Raw genomic sequence first — 11,126 nt, 5'->3', positions numbered from 1 at the left:
TACCCTCGAAAACTGTTGCGATCCCATATACTTGTGGGTCATCAAGACTATTTTCTAGCGTTGTTGCTGGGGAGCATAGCTCTATTCTTTGAGTCACTTGGGATTTATATCTGTTGATCACTATGAAGAACTTGAAAGATGAAAGAACTAAGAATTATCCCTCAACTATGAGGGGAGGTAAGGAACTTCCATCTAGCTTTGAGCTTGATTCACCTTCTATTATGAGTAAACTTGCGACACCTACTCCTGCTAATTATTCTGATATATCGCATGTTATTGATGATGCCACTTCTGCTTTGCATAATTCTTATGATGAAACTACTTCTATGCTTGATAATAATGTGCCATTAGGTGAATTTCTTGATGAACAACTTGCTAGGGTTAGCGAGAATGAAATTATTGAAACTGATAATATTGATGAAAGTGATGATTAAGATTCTCCCCCTAGATATGAATTTCCTGTTGTGCCTGAGGGTTATTGTCGGTGTCAAAACCGGCGGATCTCGGGTAGGGGGTCAAGAACTGTGCGTCTAGGCGGATGGTAACAGGAGACGGGAGACACGATGTTTTTACCCTTCGGGCCCTCTCGATGGAGGTAAAACCCTACTCCTGCTTGATTGATCTTGATGATATGAGTATTACAAGAGTTGATCTACCACGAGGTCGAAGAGGCTAAACCCTAGAAGCTATCCTATGGTATGATTGTGTGTTGTTGGTCCTACGGACTAAACCCTCCGGTTTATATAGACACCGAAGGGGGCTAGGGTTACATAGAGTCGGTTACAAGGAAGGAGATCTACATATCTGTAATGCCAAGCTTGCCTTCCACGCCAAGGAGAGTCCCATCCGGACACGGGACGAAGTCTTCAATCTTGTATCTTCATAGTCCAACAGTCCGGCTATCCGGATACCCCCTAATCCAGGACTCCCTCAGTAGCCCCCGAACCAGGCTTCAATGACGATGAGTCTGGCGCGCAGATTGTCTTCGGCATTGCAAGGCGGGTTCTTCTTCAAACTCTGAGTACCTGCTAAATAGTGTCCGGCTCCTCTAAGGGAGAGCGGGTATGCCTTGTCCCTTATTTTTTAAGGGGACTCAGATTTCCAATCCATCCATTTCTCCTAGGGCTCCTGGAGTTCTACGGCCTCCAGTTGCACAACCTCACCCCTGCCTCCATACTGCACATCGCTGGTTACGTAGCCCTTTGCGAGCTGTTTCTGGGTTGCGAAGCTCATTTCGCGCTGTGGAAGAAGTTGTTCTGCCTTGTGCCCCGTACATAGAGGGGATCAATATATCAAGTGGGCAAAGTCGAAGTATGGCGCATCGCTGGGACCAGATACCTATCCGGTACCTCGAAGAAGATGTCCGAGGACTGGCCTTCGGAGTGGTTTTATATGGAGGATGTTCCTCTTCCGGATCCTATCCGGATTGGTCTTCCTGAGTTCGACAATGCCCCTTTGAAGAAACGCCTAAGCTGGCGCCCACGGAGCCCACAGGAGGAAGATGATAGAGACATATTTTATCTGATGGGCCGGATAAAGTTGCTAGCCAAATCATGACAGACCATAACCGAGGTTATGGCAATTTGCATTATGCGGGGGGTGCAGCCACTTCAATATCGAGGCCACCCCATGTGGCACTTCAACGAGGAAGATGATGCCACTCGCTGCGAGCGCAAGGGACCGGACTCAGTTGCTGCTCTAGCAAAAATTCTATCCGATCTGTATAAGGGGGAAGAAGAGGAGTTCCTCCGCATCAAGCCACGGGATGGATTCTCCATGAACAACCCTCGAAGCTGGGTGAGCTTCCGCTCTTTTACTTCCATCCTACCCTTGTTTTCGTGATAAATATTTACCTTGCCGTTTCATCGCAGGAACTGCGTAAGGCGGTAGGGGAAATCAATAGCCCACCTCCACAACCGGAGGATCCTGAACGGGTCCTCGACCCCGGCCTCAAAGAGGATCCGAACATATTCGTGGAGCTGATTGATAGGATTTTCTATCAGCTAAGATGTGATGACGCCATGGTGGCCATTATAGCCGACTACCCTGGGCTACTCCCAGCCTTGCGGGTAAATGAGACTGGAGTCCCAATCTTTGAAAAGGATTTCCTTTTATGCACTTCACCTACCGTATACAAATGGTGTTTTATAGGGAAGGCCCTCGGGACGCCATGCCGAGCCCGCGGTGACTCGCCAACAAGGGGTTTCAAAGCCGGACAGGCTAAAAAGGAAGGCGGTCCGGAGGGAGATGCCGGCGCAGAGGTATGATGCAACACCTCACTCCATGGTTGTCGTGTTTAAAAACATAATAACACTCGTGTTTCCTAGAAGGAAGAACACTCGCCGGACAATATCCGGAGAGGCCGCCGATCATGCCTCTACCAGTTGGGCTCCAGGGCTGGACACAGAGGCGGAAGCTAACACGAGGTACACGCCAGATGCTCCTTCTACAGAGGATGCGGATAAGATATCCGTTACAAATTCCGAAGTGGAGAGCGCCATGAATCACAGGCGTCGCTGAGCCATACTCCGCGACGCTTGTTTCTCCCGAGAGGCGTTTGATGCATTCAACTCAGGAGATGCATACATCTATGCTGCTCAAAATGGTCTAGCTAGGGCCACAGACCAGTATGTAAAGGATATACGGGTAAGAAAATTTGATGAGTATATATATCAGTAGCCCCTGAGACTTGAAACAGTTGGCACAACTGATTTAAGGATCATTCATTGTGCAGGTTCTTACAGAGAAGAATACTCGACTGTCACGGGAGCTGGAGGAATGCAAGACCCAACTTCGGGCCGCCGTTGCCACATTGAAGGAACCGGAAAAGTCCCCAGCTGGTAACATTTGTTTCAAAGAATGATAGGTAGCATATAGTGTGCAGCATGGCTGTAGATCTAACAATAGATATTGCAGATGACTCCGGAGAGAATCCGGAGGACCAGCATGTTGTACGACAGCTAAAGGCTGGCGAACGCGTGCTGACTAAGGTCATGCTAGAGAAAAACAATCTCCAAGACGCCAATACCAAGCTGAGCGTGGAATTGAAAGATGTTCGAGCCAAGCTTGCAGACTCCGTGAAGGAGAATAAGCGGCTTCGACGCGACATTTTCAGTAAGTGCTTGAACGAACCCTTAAAAGAGTGCGGTGGAGAAGCCGGCTAACAGAGTTATGTCTGCAGGTATGCTGACGGGTCGTCCCGCGGAGGAGATGCCCGGGTCTGCGGGTGATCTTCTACCCGAGCTCTCACAACTGCACGAACAAGTTCGGCAGGTGATGCAAAGTATTGCCCAGGCCTTGTGGCCATCCGTGTCCCTGCCAGCAGGCATTGGAGAGCTTGCGGAGAAGCTCAAGGGAGCACGGCGGCGCTTCCGATTATGGAAGATATCGACCTGCCGTCAAGGTGCCAGGGAAGCCTGGGCCATGGTGAAGACGCGGTATACCAAGGCTGACCCAAACCACATGGCCGAGGTCGGACCTGTGGGGCCCGATGGGAAAGAGATCCCCGTTAGCTTAGTGTATGGGCAAGTAGAATTAGCCGCAAAGTATTCCCAACAGGATTGTAGGCTAGACAGCCTGTTGGATGGTATAGAAGAGGAATTTAGTCAGTCTACATGACTATGTAATTAAAGTGACATGTATAATGCCTTCTAGCCGGATTGTAAATCATTTGTCATGGCGGACCTTTTCGCTTCAACCTCGGGACCCGATAGTCCGGAGTGTATCCGAATACCCGCTCAGTTATATAAGAACCGGGGTATGCGTGGAAACCAGGCGTAGGGGTCATTAGTGCTTGAACAGACAAGTACCCAACTAGTTATGTTATATTACATGGGTAGTAAGAAACATCTTCCAGGGAGAATAGTTCCGTTAAGGGTTCCTTTCCCTGGGTACGCATGCCCTAAAGTGCATGTCCGGACTGCGAGAGGAGACGCAGGCAAAAACATCTGGGGGCACATATGGAAAATAAATAAAAATCATCTTTTGTTCACCGACCGAATATTCCCTTAAGAACGCTAGCTTTCGGCTTCACCCAGTCTGAGGTACACATCCGGCTGACCCGGCAGTAACAATCGCAGAGGTGCTCCCCTTATGCCCTAGCCGAATTAACGGGAACGTAGGGCATAAATACAAGAGCCAGGCAACCCAGCTTGGCCAAAACTTAAGTCATATCGATGCATATAATGGCGAAGAAAAGGTACATGCGGAAGAATAACACATGTGCGGGGCATGAAGCCCAGATAAATAATTAAGCTTCTGTGTAAGAAGCCCCCAGGTATAATGAGCGCGGTTAGCGCGTCAATAGTGTGCAAGCAAGGCACAAGTTGGCCCTTGAAGGCCTTGAGAAAGAATAAAAGAAAGAAAGAGAGAAAAGACAGATAATGTATATGCAAAAAATGGACAGAGGAAGGAGACGAACATAGAGTCCGGCACTAGGCGTAGAATCTTCGGAGCCTGGCTGCGTTCCATGGGTTCGGCTCAAGTCGATTATTCGATGCATCCCGCAGACGGTACGCTCCACCGGTCAGAACTTGGTCAATAATGAAGGGACCTTCCCATTTGGGCTCGAGCTTGGTCTTTTTCTTCTCTGGCAGGCGTAGAACTAGCTCGCCAATGTTATAAGTTTTGGCCCGTACTTCTCTGCTTTGGTATCTTTGAGCCTGTTGCTGATAGAATGCGGAACGGGCTTTTGCCATGTCGCGCTCCTCCTCCAGGGTGTCTAGACTGTCCTGCCGATCGAGCTCGGCTTCTCTTTCTTCGTACATGCGCACTCGAGGTGAGTCATGAATTATGTCGCAGGGCAGAACCGCCTCTGCGCCGTACACCATAAAGAAGGGTGTGTATCCGGTAGTACGATTCGGCGTGGTCCACAGCCCCCAGAGTACGGAGTCGAGCTCCTCTACCCAGTGCGTGTTAGACTCCTTTAAGGACTGCACTAATTTGGGTTTGATGCCTCTCGCGATAAGACCATTTGCTCGCTCGACTTGGCCGTTAGTTTGTGGGTGATAGACAGAAGCATAATCGAGCTTGATGCCCATGTTGCTGCACCAGAGTTTTACCTCATTGGCCGTGAAGTTCGTGTCGTTGTCAGTGATGATGCTGTGGGGGACGCCATAACAGTGTACAACCCCGGATATGAAGTCTATCACCGGTCCAGATTCGGCCGTTTTAATAGGTTTGGCTTCTATCCATTTGGTGAATTTATCCACCATGACCAGTAAGTATTTTTTCTTATGGGTTCCCCCTTTAAGGGGTCCAACCATGTCAAGCCCCCAGACCGCGAAGGGCCAGGTAATGGGGATTGTTTGGAGGGCGGTGGGTGGCATGTGGCTTTGGTTTGCAAAAAGATGGCAACCGACGCAGTGTTGGACCAAGTCCTATGCATCTACCCGGGCCGTTGGCCAATAACAACCTGTACGGAAGGCCTTGCTTACAAGGGCCCGGGCTGCGGCGTGGTGGCCGCCGAGTCCGGCGTGAATTTCTGCCAAAAGCTTCCGCCCTTCCTCTTCGGAGATGCACCTTTGAAGGACTCCGGTAGTGCTTTTTTTATACAGCTCTCCCTCGTGGACCCTGTAGGCTTTAGATCGCCGCACTATGCAGCGTGCCTCATTTTGGTCCTCGGGAAGTTCCTGCCTAGTTAGGTAGGCCAGGAATGGTTCTGTCCACGGGGCGATGATGGCCATTATTACGTGGGCTGAAGGTGTTATTTCGGTGGCAGAGCCTCCGATTATGTCAGAGTGTTCGGTATCGGGCATTTTGGCCGGGTCCGGACTATTGTTACCGGTGTCCCCTTCCCATACCACGGATGGCTTAAACAACCTCTCCAAAAAGATGTTGGGGGGACCGCATCGCGTTTTGCGCCGATGCGGGCGAGGATATCCGCCGCCTGATTGTTTTCCCGAGCCACATGGTGAAATTCGAGCCCCTCGAACCGAGCTGACATCTTTAGGACGGCGTTGCGATAGGCCGCCATCTTCGGATCCTTGGCATCGAAGTCTCCATTTATTTGGGATATTGCGAGGTTCGAATCCCCACGCACCTCCAGGCGTTGAATGCCCATGGAAACTGCCATCCGAAGACCATGTAACAGGGCTTCGTATTCGGCTGCGTTGTTGGAGTCTGTATACAGTATCTGTAGTACGTATTGAACTGTATCTCCGGTTGGGGACGTCAGGACGACGCCAGCCCCCAGACCAGCCAGCATTTTGGAGCCGTCGAAGTGCATGATCCAATTGGAGTATGCGCCGTACTCTTTAGGGAGTTCGGCTTCCGTCCATTCGGCGACAAAGTCGGCCAATACTTGCGATTTAATGGCTCGCCGGGGTTTGTATGTTATGTCGAACGGGAGGAGCTCAATGGCCCATTTGGCAATCCGGCCCATGGCGTCGCGGTTGTTTATAATATCATTAAGTGGCACTTCCGAGGCTACTGTAATTGAACACTCTTGAAAGTAGTGTCGCAGCTTCCGGGATGCCATGAATACCGCATAGGCTATCTTTTGATAATGTGGGTACCGTGATTTGCATGGAGTGAGGACAGTGGATACATAATATACCGGCTTTTGAAGGGGGAATTTATGTCCGTCCGTTTCTCGTTCGACGACGAGCACTGCGCTTACAACCTGATGAGTTGCCGCAATGTACAACAGCATTGGTTCGCCGATGTTTGGCGCGGCCAGGATTGGGTTGGTTGCCAGTATGGCTTTTATTTCTTCCAATCCGGCTGTGGCAGCGTCCGTCCACTCGAAGTGTTCGGTGCGCCGAAGGAGGCGATAAAGGGGTAATGCCTTTTCTCCTAAGCGGGAGATAAAGCGGCTTAGAGCCGCCACACATCCGGTTAATTTCTGGATTTGTTTGAGGTCCGTTGGGATAGCCAACTGTGACAGAGCTCGGATTTTGGCCGGATTTGCTTCAATTCCTCTACTGGAGACAATGAAACCCAGGAGCTTTCCGGCTGGTACACCGAAAACGCATTTTTCCGGATTGAGCTTGATGTCGTATGTTCGGAGGTTGTCGAATGTGAGCCTCAAGTCGTCTATTAGAGAGTCGACGTGTTTGGTTTTGACGACCACATCATCTACGTATGCCTCTACTGTTTTGCCGATCTGTTTCTCCAGACATGTCTGAATCATGCGCTGATATGTTGCGCCGGCGTTTTTGAGCCCAAAAGGCATTGTGTTGAAACAGAAGGGGCCGTATGGTGTGATAAATGCCGTTGCGGCTTGGTCGGACTCCGCCATCTTGATTTGGTGGTAGCCGGAGTATGCGTCGAGGAAACACAATGAATCGTGTCCTGCGGTAGCATCGATAATTTGATCGATGCGGGGGAGGGGGAAGGGATCCTTTGGGCAAGCCTTGTTGAGGTCCTTGAAATCGACACATAGGCGCCAGGATTTGTCCTTCTTTGGTACCATCACCAGGTTTGCTAGCCAGTCCGGGTGTTTTATTTCTCTAATGAATCCGGCCTCCAATAACTTGGCTAGTTCCTCTCCCATAGCTTGTCTCTTAGGTTCAGAGAAACGCCGAAGAGTCTGCTTGACCGGCTTGAATCCCTTTAGAATATTAAGGCTGTGCTCGGCCAGCCTGCGTGGGATTCCTGGCATGTCTGAGGGGTGCCAGGCGAATATGTCCCAATTCTCGCGCAGGAACTCTCGTAGTGCGGCGTCCACGGCGGGGTTTAACTGTGCCCCGATGGAGGCTGTTTTTGTAGGGTCCGTTGGGTGGACTTGGAATTTGACTATTTCATCCGCTGGTTTAAAAGAGGTGGACTTGGATCTCTTGTCAAGTATCACGTCGTCCCTGTCCACTGTGGAGCGTAGCGCAGTTAATTCCTCGGCCGAAAGGGCTTCGGATAATGCCTCGAGGGCCAATGCGGCTGTTTTGTTTTCGGCGCGGAGTGCTGTGTCCGGATCACTAGCGAGAGTGATGATTCCGTTGGGCCCGGGCATTTTGAGCTTCATGTACCCGTAATGGGGTATGGCTTGGAAGATCGTGAACGCCTCCCGCCCTAAAAGGGCGTGGTATCCGCTACTGAACGGGGCCACTTGGAATGTAATTTCTTCGGACCTATAGTTCTCCGGCGTGCCGAATACCACATCTAGTGTGATTTTCCCAGCACAGCGTGCTTCCCGACTGGGGATGATTCCTCTGAAGGTTGTGTTGCTTTGCTCAATGCGGTTCCAATCTATTTCCATTTTTTGAAGAGTTTCCTCATAGATGAGGCTTAATCCACTGCCGCCGTCCATGAGTACTTTGGTGAGTCGAAAAACGTCCACAATTGGACTGAGGACCAGTGCAGCTGGTGCTCGGGCTGTTCGGAATTTAGGTTCGTCACTGGCATTGAAGGTAATAGCCGTGTCACTCCATGGATTTATTGCTGCCACGTGGCAGATTTCGGCAAGGCTGCGGAGTGTTCGCTTGCGCCTATTATTTGATGCGAAGGTTTCAAAGACTGTTAATACCGTATTGTTATCCCTGGGATGGTGCTCTGTGGCATCTGGGATGAGAAGATCCTCACCACTTTTGGCCACGTGTCGGAGTACCCAACATGCTCTAAGGCTGTGTGTTGGTATGGTATCCGCTATACTATGAATTTTGCAGATTCCGTTGAGCCATCCCTCCAATACGGTTCCACGCCCTGTAGAGGGTTTTTGCTTCTTTGTAATTAACTCGGGTGTCTTATGATAGTGCACCCTTTTACTTCAGACTGGGTGTATATTTGGGGCCAGATTATCCCAAAATATCGTTTCGGTTTTCCAGGTGCTTTCCATCGCACAGTACTTTCGTACTATGGACGCCAAGTCAGCGAAGCGTGATATGTCACGGCGACTTATGGCGTTAAGGATTCCCTTGTCCGTGCAATTATTGCGGAAAAATGAGACTGCGTCTTCCTCGCGACAGTCCTTAACCTTGTTCATCACAAGGAGGAATCTGGCCCAATAATGATGTACTGTTTCCTGGGGCGCTTGCCTGATGTGGGAAAGATCGTTTATGTTTGTGTGGGTGGGTGGATTTGAGTCCGAACCCTTACCCAATCTGAGACCCAGGGGCCGAGGAGTTTCCAATCTTGGAAGTTCGGGTTCCGGGATGTTGCCCGATAAATCTGGCCCGCCGCCTGACTCTAGGTTCAGGGCTTGGGTGATGTCCTCCCGTAAACGGGTATCCGGCTCGGAGAGCTCAGGAATCCGGACATAGTTAGTCCTCAAGATAGAGGAAGAATCGCCGCATTGTTCCTCCACCACCGCAATATGATGGGTGACCGGTGGAGAGTTAATCGCCCTTCGATCGGGTTTAAGCCCAATCCGATCATAGTCTGTAGCGACTCCCAAGGCGGCGATTCGATCCAAGAGCTCATTTAGGGATGAGAGCTCCATTGGATCCATTTGCTCGGCAAATTCCGAGCCGATGTGGAGGCTGTTTTCGATGACCCGAGAAGTCATCGTCGGTGCAGCAGCCGAACGGGCGGTCATGATGAAACTGCCTAGCCGAAGAGTTTGGCCGATAGCCAGGGCTCCCCTGGCAGTAATGTTGTTTTTAACAATGAGACGAGGCATCCATCCTTACGGTGACAGCACGGTGGAATTCTCAATGAAAGCACCAATGTCGGTGTCAATACCGGCGGATCTTGGGTAGGGGGTCCCGAACTGTGCGTCTAGGCGGATGGTAACAGGAGACGGGAGACACGATGTTTTTACCGAGGTTTGGGCCCTCTCGATGGAGGTAAAACCCTACTCCTGCTTGATTGATCTTGATGATATGAGTATTACAAGAGTTGATCTATCACGAGATCGAAGAGGCTAAACCCTAGAAGCTAGCCTATGGTATGATTGTGTGTTGTTGGTCCTACGAACTAAACCCTCTGGTTTATATAGACACCGGAGGGGGCTAGGGTTACACAGAGTCGGTTACAAGGAAGAATATCTACATATCCGTACTGCCAAGCTTGCCTTCCACGCCAAGGAGAGTCCCATCCAGACACGGGACGAAGTCTTCAATCTTGTATCTTCATAGTCCAACAGTCCGGCCAAAGGATATAGTCCGGCTGTCCGGATACCCCCTAATCCAGGACTCCCTCAGTTATGTTATGGATGAAGAAACTGCTAGAGACATTTTAGCTTGCAATGATAGATATTATCTTAAGAAACTGTTAGCTAAGTTGAAAGAAAAGTCTTTGAATGCTAGAATGAAATATGACCCTGCTTTTGCTACTTCACCTATTTGTATTTCCGATAAGGATTATGATTTCTCTGTCGATCTTGAGTTAATTACTTTGTTTGAATCTGATCCCTTTTACGGCTATGAATCTAAAACTGGTGTGGCACATCTTACTAAATTAAACGATATAGCCACCCTATTCACTAATGATGAGAAAACTCGATATTACTTTATCGTTAAGTTATTTCCGTTCTCATTAAAGGGTGATGCTAAAACATAGTTTAATTCTCTTGATCCTGGTTGTGTGCGTAGTCCCCAGGATATGATTTATTACTTCTCTGCTAAATATTTCCCCGCTCATAAGAAACAAGCTGCCTTAAGGGAAATATATAATTTTGTGCAAATTGAAGAAGAGAGTCTCCCACAAGCTTGGGGGAGGCTTCTCCGATTACTTAATACTTTGCCTGATCATCCTCTCAAGAAAAATGAAATACTTGATATCTTTACCTAATAATAAAGGACGGAAGCTTTCTTGGTTCTCCACACGTCACCTCTTTATAACCGTTAGTTTTATGTTAAATATAAAGATTGACGGTTGATATTATAGAGGACCAGACCTAACACTTAACCGCATCTGTGTGGGTATACGTTTGCACGAACGAAGCAAGCCTTATTTGGGTCGAGCCAGCCCCTTCAGGATCTGGACTGTTTTTTATCTTTCTTCAAAAAGGAAAAGAAAAGAGTCGTACTCTCTTTCTCTAAAAAAATAAAAACGATCCCCTGAAAAGAAAAACGACCAGGACTCTGGCTTCCTGTCGAGTCGAACCCTGCCAATAAATACGCTGCTTTTGAAGAGGATAAATAGCAGACAAGTTGCTAGACGAGGAGGCCGAGTCATAAGCCAAGGCGGATGGAAGAGCCACACCGAGACCGATGGCGACGAAGCAACCACCATCATCCTCCTCTCCTGCC

The sequence above is a fragment of the Triticum aestivum genome, chromosome 6A (genome assembly GCF_018294505.1).
Source record: "Triticum aestivum cultivar Chinese Spring chromosome 6A, IWGSC CS RefSeq v2.1, whole genome shotgun sequence".
Taxonomy (NCBI): domain Eukaryota; kingdom Viridiplantae; phylum Streptophyta; class Magnoliopsida; order Poales; family Poaceae; genus Triticum; species Triticum aestivum.
Note: the sequence above shows the minus strand (reverse complement) of the source record.